Raw genomic sequence first — 9391 nt, 5'->3', positions numbered from 1 at the left:
GGTGATCCACTGCCTTAGCCTCCCAAAGTTCTGAGATTACAGGCATGAGCCAATGTGCCCAGCCTGTGCAGTCTCTTATATGCCATGAAGAGGACTTTGGCTCTCACTGTGAACTTGAAGGAAGCTCACCAAAAGAAAAGTGGAATCCTTAGAGAATTTAAAATCATAAGACAGAAGATGCCCCTTTGTAGGAGCAAAATTAAATAAATAAATAAACAAATAACACAGCTGCCCAGGAACTATTTCCTTTGGAACACATCTTCCTGAATCACATTTTAAAAACTGGCTTTCTCATTGACCTTGGGACCTCTTATCTGTGTCGTCTCTTGTATTCATTTTCACTCACACCTACCTGGGGTTTTGGCAATCATCTCATGTCTCTTCATAGTCAAGAAGGTTTTTTTCCTTGCTCCAGACAGGTGATCAGGTCTGGCTTAGGACAACAATACCTGTTTTATTAAAAATAAATAACATGAATCTTGCTCATATTCTCCAATTACAAGCACATTACTAAATGTGCTCAGCAGAGCAGATATAATAAAATATTCTGGTAAATTAATGCCAAAATACTAATTCATAACAGAAATTTCTAAATATTTAGAAAATACTTTCAGCCAGGTGCAGTGGCTCACACCTGTAATCCTAGCACGTTGGGAGGCTGAGGTGGTGGATAACCTGAGGTCAGGAGTTCAAGACCAGCCTGACCATCATAGAGAAACCCCATCTCTACTAAAAATACAAAAAGTTAGCCAGGCATGGTGGCACAGGCCTGTAATCCCAGCTACTCAGGAGGCTGAGGCAAGAGAATTGCTTGAGCCCAGGAAGTGGATGTTGTGGTGAGCGAAGATCATACCATTGCACTCCCGCCCCCTGGGCAACAAGAGTGAAACTCTTCAAAAAAAAAGAAAAAAAAAAAAAGAAGGAAAGAAGAAAGAAAAAGAAAGAAAGAAAGAGAGAAAGAAAGAAGAAAGAAAGAAAGAAAGAAAGAAAGAAAGAAAGAAAGAAAGAAAGAAAAGAAAGAGAAAGAAAAAAAGGAAGGAAGAATACTTTCAATATGCAGGTTTCTTCATTTTACTATCTGGTACTACTGAATCAAAAATTGGTGGTGGCAATTAGATTTTCAGGTGGGGCAACAATATTTTATGCCACTAAGTTTCTGGAATTACCACTAATTTAGAGTGAAGAATACAGCTCAACTCAGGAATGTGGAAAGTCTGGATTAAGATGAAACATCTTGAAGAAATTCTTTTCTAAATGAACAAATTCTGAAGATTTTCTGGAAAAAGTGGATCTGAAACTCTTTTATGAAAAGAATAAATTACTAAAAAAATTCTGCAAAAAAAGAGAAATAAAATCTTTAGGGTATATTATGAATTATGTATTCAGGTTATCCTCACCAAGGAAGACTAGGTTTCTGTGGTTCTCTAATATCACATCCCTATATAAATTCCACTGTGCAGTGTCCAGGCAATGCCACTCCTCCAGAAAGAATTCTGTGGCCACATCCCTAAATTGCATTGGTCCCTGAAACACACACACACACCCCTTTACTTAAATGGCCATGAGCAGAATTTTAAATTTGACTTAAGGTGAAATGCAAGAGTAAAGAGAACTGGTTCTAACTTACAGGATGACTAAAATTATCCAATAAAATAATTTTCAACACAGAAATACTCTCTAATGTATTCTCTAACTCTGAGAAAAAAAGAGCAACATAAGATCCGCCACATCGGTTCATATATATTTTTCTAGATAATAAAGTATAAAATTGAGGGCATGAACAAGAACACATACAGTTTTGAGTGCTATATTTACATCATACAGAATGAGTTGTGAATATTTTTCTGTGGGGAAAAGAAAGAGAGATCAGATTGTTAATGTGTCTGTATAGAAAGTAGACATAAGAGACTCCATTTTAATCTGTAACCCTATCCCCAGCCCTGTGCTCCCTGAGACATGTGCTGTGTCAACTCAGGGTTAAATGGATTAAGGGCTGCGCAAGATGTGCTTTGTTAAACAAATGCTTGAAGGCAGCATGCTCCTTAAGAGTCATCACCACTCCCTAATCTCCAGTACCCAGGGACACAAACACTTCTCAGAATCACTTTGCAGGGGTTGTCTGGGCTCGGTCTCACCTCCCAGGTTTCAGAGGCTGCAGGTTTTATTCAGCTGTGGTGGATCCAGGCTGGGATTCCTTCTACCTTTACAGCTGTGGGGGTGGTCAAGATGATGGTCTGGGCTCCTTTCCACCGTGGTCACAAGGGGGATGTGTTCCAATCTTTGATCCACACTCAATCACCTGGGGAGAAAGGGTGAACTGGGGAGAATAAGCTGATGGGGCGCCTCTCATTTACACAGGCTGAAATTGTTTGAGTAAATTTCCTAAGGCCTGTAGCTGTAACTGTCACTGTAACTCAATTTCACCTAACTCTTGTGGAGTGCCTGGGAGTCTCTGTAATATAGGAAGGGGCCTATGATATAATATTTCATAGGGAGAATATCCTGTTCTCTTTGAAGGGTTGCATCAATCTTGAACCATACCAGGGGTAAAAGTACCACTTTAATCCTGTTTCCTGACATACTTTCCCTAAACTGTTTTTGATTGTCTGATTCATCCACTCCACCTTTCCGAACTCTGCGGTTGGTAGGCTGCATGCAGTTTCCATGTGATCTCCAATACCTTTAATGTTTACTGTACCAAGTCAGCCACACATGCTGGCCTATTGTCCAAGCTGATCCATAAGGGCAGTCCAAACCTGGGAGTAAGATCTCGAAGAAGCACACGGGTTGCCTCACCAGCTTTCTCAGTTCATGTCGGATAAGCCTCTACCCACCCAGAGTAGGTACCAGGTACAGAGTAGAACTAGTAAATACTTATTACCTCCACGCTTTGGCATTTCTGTGAAGTTCACCTGGAGATCTTCAAAGGGGGCTGCTCCATATGTCTGTATACCTGGCAGAACGGCTGGACCCTGTCTTGCATTGTGCTGTCAGCAGATAACACATCGCTGCGCTACTGTTTTGGCAAGAGCTGATAAATGGGAGATGTAAAAATACCGGCCTAACAACTTTTCAAGTGATTCCTGACCTAGATGGGTAGTTTCATGCACAGCCAGTGCAACCTCTGCTCCAAGTAGCTGTGGCACAGCTATTCTCCCATCCGGTAACTGGATCCATCCTTCCTTTATTACCTGTCCCCCTTCCACTTGGAAAAAGTTTTTTTCTCCTTTAGAATAAGTAGGTAAAAGTTCAGGTTCTTGAGGGAGAAAGGGGGCTGTGATTGATGCCCAGTAAGGGGTGGATGCTGCCTTTTCAGCCTCCCAGTCAACTCAGGAGTTCCCTAAAGCAACTGTAGTAGGAGTTCACTGGTGTCCTCTGCAGTGCGTGATTGCCATCTTCTGGGGCTTCCACACTGCCTCTAATAATTGCAGGATTTCTTGCTGATACTTTATATCTTTTCCCCCAGAGTTTAACAGGCCTGTTTCTTTATATAATGCTTTATGCACTTGGAGGGTTAAAAAGGCATATCGAGAGTCAGTGTAAATGTTCACAGTCTCACTTAGCTCTAGGGCCTGAGTTAAAGCAATGAGTTCACCCTCCTGGGCTGAAGAACCCTGGAGGCAATGATTTGGCTTCAAAAAAAGCATCCAGAGGTGCATATCCTGCACACCTCTCTCCTTGTGGGTTGATGAAGCTGCTCCCATCCACATGTAGCTCCAAGTCCACTGATGTCCAAGGCTGGTCCCATAGGTCAGGTTTGCTAACCTGAGCAAACTGAGTGCAACACCTCTATATAGTTATGCTCAACAGGGCTCTCTGATACCGGGAGCAGGGTGGTGGGGTTCAGGCTGTTACAAACTTCAGTGGTTATGCAGAGACTTTTACAGAGCAACCTTTGGTACTTGGTTAGTCTAGCATTCATTAGCCAATGATATCCTTTGATATTCATTAAAGTCACCACAGCATGAGGTGTTTTATGTTTAGGTTTTGCCCAAGAGTTAATTTATCAGCTTCTTGTGCTAGCAGGGCAGTTGCTGCTAAGGCTCTCAAACACGGGGGCCAACCTTTAGAAACCCTGTCCAGTTGTTTAGATAGGTAGGCCACCAGCCTTAGCCAGGGCCCCACAGCCTGGATCAAAACCCCAATTGCCATTTTTTCTCTCTCTGACACATATAGTGTAAATGGCTTTGACAGGTCAGGCAGACCCAGGGCTGGGGCTGACATGAGTTTCTCTTTTAACTCATGGAAGGCTTGCTGCTGCTGAGACCCCCATTCAAAAGTTTCCTGGATGCCCCCCTTTGTGACTTGGTACAGAGGTTTGGCCAGTACTGCAAAGTTTGGGATCCATAACCTGCAGATCCCCACAGCTCCTAAGAACTCTCTCACCTGCCTCCTGGTTTTAGGCTCTGGTAGGTTGCAAATGACCTGCTTTCTTTACAGTAAGCACACCGGTTACGCTGCAGATGTGGTCAGTCAGACTGTGTGTTTTCCCCGGAGTCCCCCATTCCTCAGCCCTTTGGGGGAACCCCTTTAATAGCTGTGGCTGGCAGGTCAGCGTTTCACCGGGCTTGGCGCTCACTTTCTTTACGGCTTTCTCTATGACCCGCCGCATCTCTATTCACAAACGCCTGATTGGCTATTTCTAATAACTGAAGTGTTCATACCCGCAAACCCAGTCTGTTTCTGAAGCTTTCTTCTAATATCTTCGGCGCTTTGACTAACTGAAGCCACGTTAATCACACGCTGATTTTCAGGGCTATCTGAATTAAAGGGAGTATACATACGATATGCCTCACATAGTCTCTCATAAAATTGTGCTGGACTCTCTTCTTTTCCTTGAATGACCTCAGAGACTTTGTTAACATTTGTGGCCTTCTGGGCTCCCTTTTTTAACCCTTCTAGGAGGGCCTCCCTATATCATTTTAGTCTTTTCATGTCTGGCCCTTCATTTGGGTCCCACTGGGAGTCTGTTCCTGGTAATTGGAATCTTACATACTCTTGGACATTTTGGTAATTGGTCAGAGCATGTTCCTCCAGCCACTTAGTTGCTGCCTGGAGCACCCTTCACCTTCCATCTGTGTTAAAGAGGTACATGAGCAGTTGGTGGCAATCAGCCCAAGTAGGGTTACGAGTCTGGATAATAGTTTGGAGCAAATCAAAGCTTGAGGCTTTTCAGTATAAGATGGGGTATTGTTCTTCCAATTGAGGAGATCAGCAGAGGTGAAAGGTTGATACACAAAGGCATGACTTTTTACCACATGCCTGTCCTCATCTACTCCAGTATATCACTGCTCCCTCAGGGGCATTTGTGTTCCAGTCTTAGCTCCTAAATGAGCCACCAAGGGAGGGGTTTCTCCCATGGCTTCACATCCTCTCTTGTTTACTCTGGGTGTTCTAGGGGTGTGTGTGTCCTGTGGAGGCACAGGTGCTGTGGGCTCAGAAGTGGGAGTCTCTCATCTCGATAAGGGGGAGGCATCACTGGTGCCATTTTCTGCCATGAGTCTTCTGATATGGGGTCAGACAGAACTTTGGGAACCGACTTCCCTCAATGGGTGGAGTGGGATTCTTCCTTGGCTACCTGTCCTTTGCCACTAACACTGCTGCTGCCTGTCCTCTCAACCACTGTGGGGGGATCTAAAACTAGCTGTAACTAAGTGTCTATGTATGGGAACTGGTCTGGGTATCCTGGCTTACAAGTTATCTTGTGCAATACCTTTGAAACAAGGGACCTGTCCAGGCTTCCTTCTGATGTCCAACCCACTTCTAATGCTGGCCAATCTATTTCACATAAAGATCTAAGTTTCTCTGGTGTCATGGTAACCCCATAGTCTCCTGTCAATCCCTTCTTGAAATTTTTCAGCATAGTTCCAAGTGGGGTAGGCTTACTTTGTGTCTGACCCATTTTTCTCTAGAGACAAGACAAAACTCACACTACAAGAAGGAAAGGGTAAAAGGTCACACACTCGCCTAATTCACACTGTATCAAAATCAAAACCAAAACCATGGTGCCAAGCAATTTAAGCCAAGACAAAATCAAAACCAAAACCAAAATGCCGATAAAGGCACGTCGTGGGTGATCAGGCCATGCTTCCCCTCAAATGGAGTGAGCAAGTTTCTAAGACCGGTCTTACCATGTTCCAGATGTCCAGACTCAAGTTGCCAGTTCCCTCCCAGTGTTCAGCCACTGCATTGATCCTCCACAGGGGCCTCCCATGCACTGCACTGACAAGGCATTCCACCGGGGCAATTGCCTACCTGGGAGCACTCTCAGGATCCGTGTCTCTCAGGCTGGCTGGAGTCCCCTACGGGGATGCTCCACAGGACAGGCCTAAGTTGCCTAAAAGACTGCTTTGACCAACCACTAATCACCTCACTTCCTAGTCAGGGAACCAAGAAATGTAGCAGGACGAGCCACAGATAAACTCCTCAGACACCAGGTTAAAGAAGGAAGAGGCTTTATTCGGCCAGGAGCATCAGGAGACTTGCGTCTCAAAAGCCAGCTCCCAGAGACAGAAATTTCTGTCCCTTTTAAGGTCTTACAACTCTAAGGGAGTCCACGTGAAAGGGTCATGATTGATTGAGCAAGCATGGGGTACGTAACTGAGCGTGTATGCATCAGTAATCCGGACAGAACAGATCAGAAGATTTCACAATGCTTCCTCATACAATGCCTGAAATCTATGGATAATACAAACAGTTAGGTCAGGAGCTGATTTTTAACTACCAGCTCTGGGGAGTGGCCAGGAGCTGTCTAACTATTGATCTCATTTCTGACTTTCTTTAGCTTTTGCTTCCTCTTTTCTTTTTCTGAGGCTTGAGACAAGGAGAAAGGTGGTCTCCTTCCTTACAGTGTCAGGGGATTAGTCTTTCCTTTCTTCTCACTGGAAATATTTACAAACAGAAAACAAATCTTTTCAATAGTGTTAGCCAATGCTTTTTAAAAATGATTAACTGAAGAACATGGGGTACCCTTGAGGCATATGTGAAAAATGCCACGGAAAATCAGTCCCCTGTGTGGTATGAAAATAATTATGTGGCAGGCAAATAAACTGAGGAGGCTGTAGTCCTCAAATTCCTACTTCTAAAATAAAAAAATCTAAACTCAAGGACATTTTTTGGTTAATTACTACATTAGGGGTAGGGCTGGGTGTGGCAGCTCATGCCTGTAATCCTAGCATTTTGGGAGGCCGAGGCAGGTGAATCACGAGGTCAGAAGATCAAGACCATCCTGGCTAACACAGTGAAACCCCATCTCTACTAAAAATACACACAAAAAATTAGCCGGGCATGGTGGCATGCACCTGTAGTTCCAGCTACTTGGGAGGCTGAGGCAGGAGAATCACTTGAACCTGGGAGGCGGAGGTTGCAGTGAGCCAAGATCATGCCATTGCACTCCAGCTAGGCTATACAGTGAGACTCCGTCTCAAAAAAAAAAAAAGTTTTATATTAGGGGAAACAAAATTCAGGCTTAAGCAACTATAAACTGTCAATTAAGCTCTGATTACATAACCAGGAAATTTCCACCTTAATTGAACAAATGAAGAACCTACATAACCATACCTGAGCAATTATTGAATATAGTTTTCTTCATCATGCACCCTATAAATGTCTTTCCTTCAAGCTCCTCCCATGGACCACAAACTACAAACTATAGCTGGGTGCTCAACAATTCTTGAATCACTGTTTGATTAAATTATTTCTATTTTGGCAGGGACACTCATACTTTTTTTGTTGTTGTTGTTTTTGTTTTTTTGTTTTTAGACAGAGTCTTGCTCTGTCACCCAGGCTGGAGTACAGTGGCGTGATCTCAGCTCACTGCAACCTCCACTCCTGGGTTCAAGTTATTCTCTCACTTCTACCTCCTGAGTAGCCTGGACTACAGACATTCACCATCACAACCAACTAATTTTGGTATTTTTTAGTAGAGATGGGGTTTCCCCATTTTACCCAGGTTGGTATTTTTTTTTTTTTTTTTTTGAGACGGAGTCTGGCTCTGTTGCCCAGGCTGGAGTGCAGTGGCGCAATTTCAGCTCACTGCAAGCTCCACCTCCCAGGTTCATGCCATTCTTCTGCCTCAGCCTCCCGAGTAGCTGGGACTACAGGCGCCCGCCACCACGCCCGGCTAATTTTTTGTATTTTTAGCAGAGACGGGGTTTCACCATGTTAGCCAGGATGGTCTCGATCTCCTGACCTCGTGATCCGCCCGCCTCGGCCTCCCAAACTGCTGGGATTACAGGCGTGAGCCACTGCGCCCGGCCCCGGGTTGGTCTTAAACTCCTGACCTCAAGTGATCCACCTGCCTAGACCACCTAAAGTGCTGGGATTACAGGTGTGACCCACTGCACCTGGCCCCATAAATTTTTTTTTTGTTTTTGAGATGGAGTTTTTCTCTGTCGCCCAGGCTGGAGTGCAGTGGCACGATCTTGGCTCACTGCAACCTCCGCCTCCCAGGTTCAAGCAATTCTCCTGCCTCAGCCTCCTGAGTAGCTGGGATTACAGGCACACGCCACAATGCCCAGCTAATTTTTTTGTATTTTTTTAGTAGAGATGGGGCTTCACCATATTGGCCAGGCTGGTCTTGAACTTCTGACCTCAAGTGACCTGCCCACCTCAGCCTCCCAAAGTGCTGGGATTACAGGCATAAGCCACCATGCCCAGCCGCTGGCCTCATAAATTTATAATAGGAGAAAAGAGAAATTGTAAACCCTGTGAGATATAATAGATCTCATCCTCCCAAGTAGCTGGGATTACAGGCATGTGGCACCATGCCCGGTTAATTTTTTGTATTTTTAGTAAAGACGGGGTTTCTCCATGTTGGTCAGCCTGGACACGAACTACCGACCTCAGGTGATCCACCCGCCTCGGCCTCCCAAACTCCTGGGATTAAAGGCGTGAACCGCTGGGCCTGGCCTAGCTGCAGGCTTTTCAAATAGGGCTTCCTACCTGAGCTGAGCCAGGCCCATTCCAGAGCATGAGAAAATTCTATCTCTTTTCATTGTCTCTCTTTTTGAATGTATTCAAAAGATGAACAGAAGTATTGTGCTGTCATATTAATAATACATAAAATTTTTGTTCAAGAGAAAATCAACTTTTACTTGTTAATAGTGTATTATCAACACTAAAGCCGATTTTAATAAAACCTTATAAAGCCGGGTGCAGTGGCTCACACCTATAATCCTGGCCCTTTGGAAGGCTGAGGCGGTCGGATCAGGAGTTCAGGAAATTGAGACCATCCTGGCTAATGCAGTGAAACCCCGTCTCTACAAAACATAAAAAAAAATTAGCCAGGCCTCCTGGTATGAGCCTGTGGTCCCAGCTACTAGGGAAGCTGAGGCAAGAGAATTGCTTGAACCTGTGAGGTGGAGGTTGCGGTGAGCCAAGATCGCACCAC

The 9391-nt window shown here is 44.6% G+C and overlaps 1 long non-coding RNA gene across 1 annotated transcript; it reads right to left on the bottom strand.

The window, feature by feature from the left end:
- Positions 1-376: 376 nt before the first annotated feature.
- Positions 377-3299, bottom strand: LOC129528946 (uncharacterized). Its single transcript, XR_008674279.1, has 3 exons — positions 2882-3299; positions 2136-2299; positions 377-449 (listed from the first exon to the last, which is right to left on the bottom strand). It is a non-coding gene; the product is annotated as an uncharacterized lncRNA (long non-coding RNA).
- Between the last annotated feature and the right edge of the window lie 6092 nt (positions 3300-9391).

This window comes from Gorilla gorilla, chromosome 20, assembly GCF_029281585.2.
Source record: "Gorilla gorilla gorilla isolate KB3781 chromosome 20, NHGRI_mGorGor1-v2.1_pri, whole genome shotgun sequence".
NCBI classification, from domain to species: Eukaryota; Metazoa; Chordata; class Mammalia; order Primates; family Hominidae; genus Gorilla; species Gorilla gorilla.
This window is presented reverse-complemented; position numbering and strand designations above follow the sequence as displayed.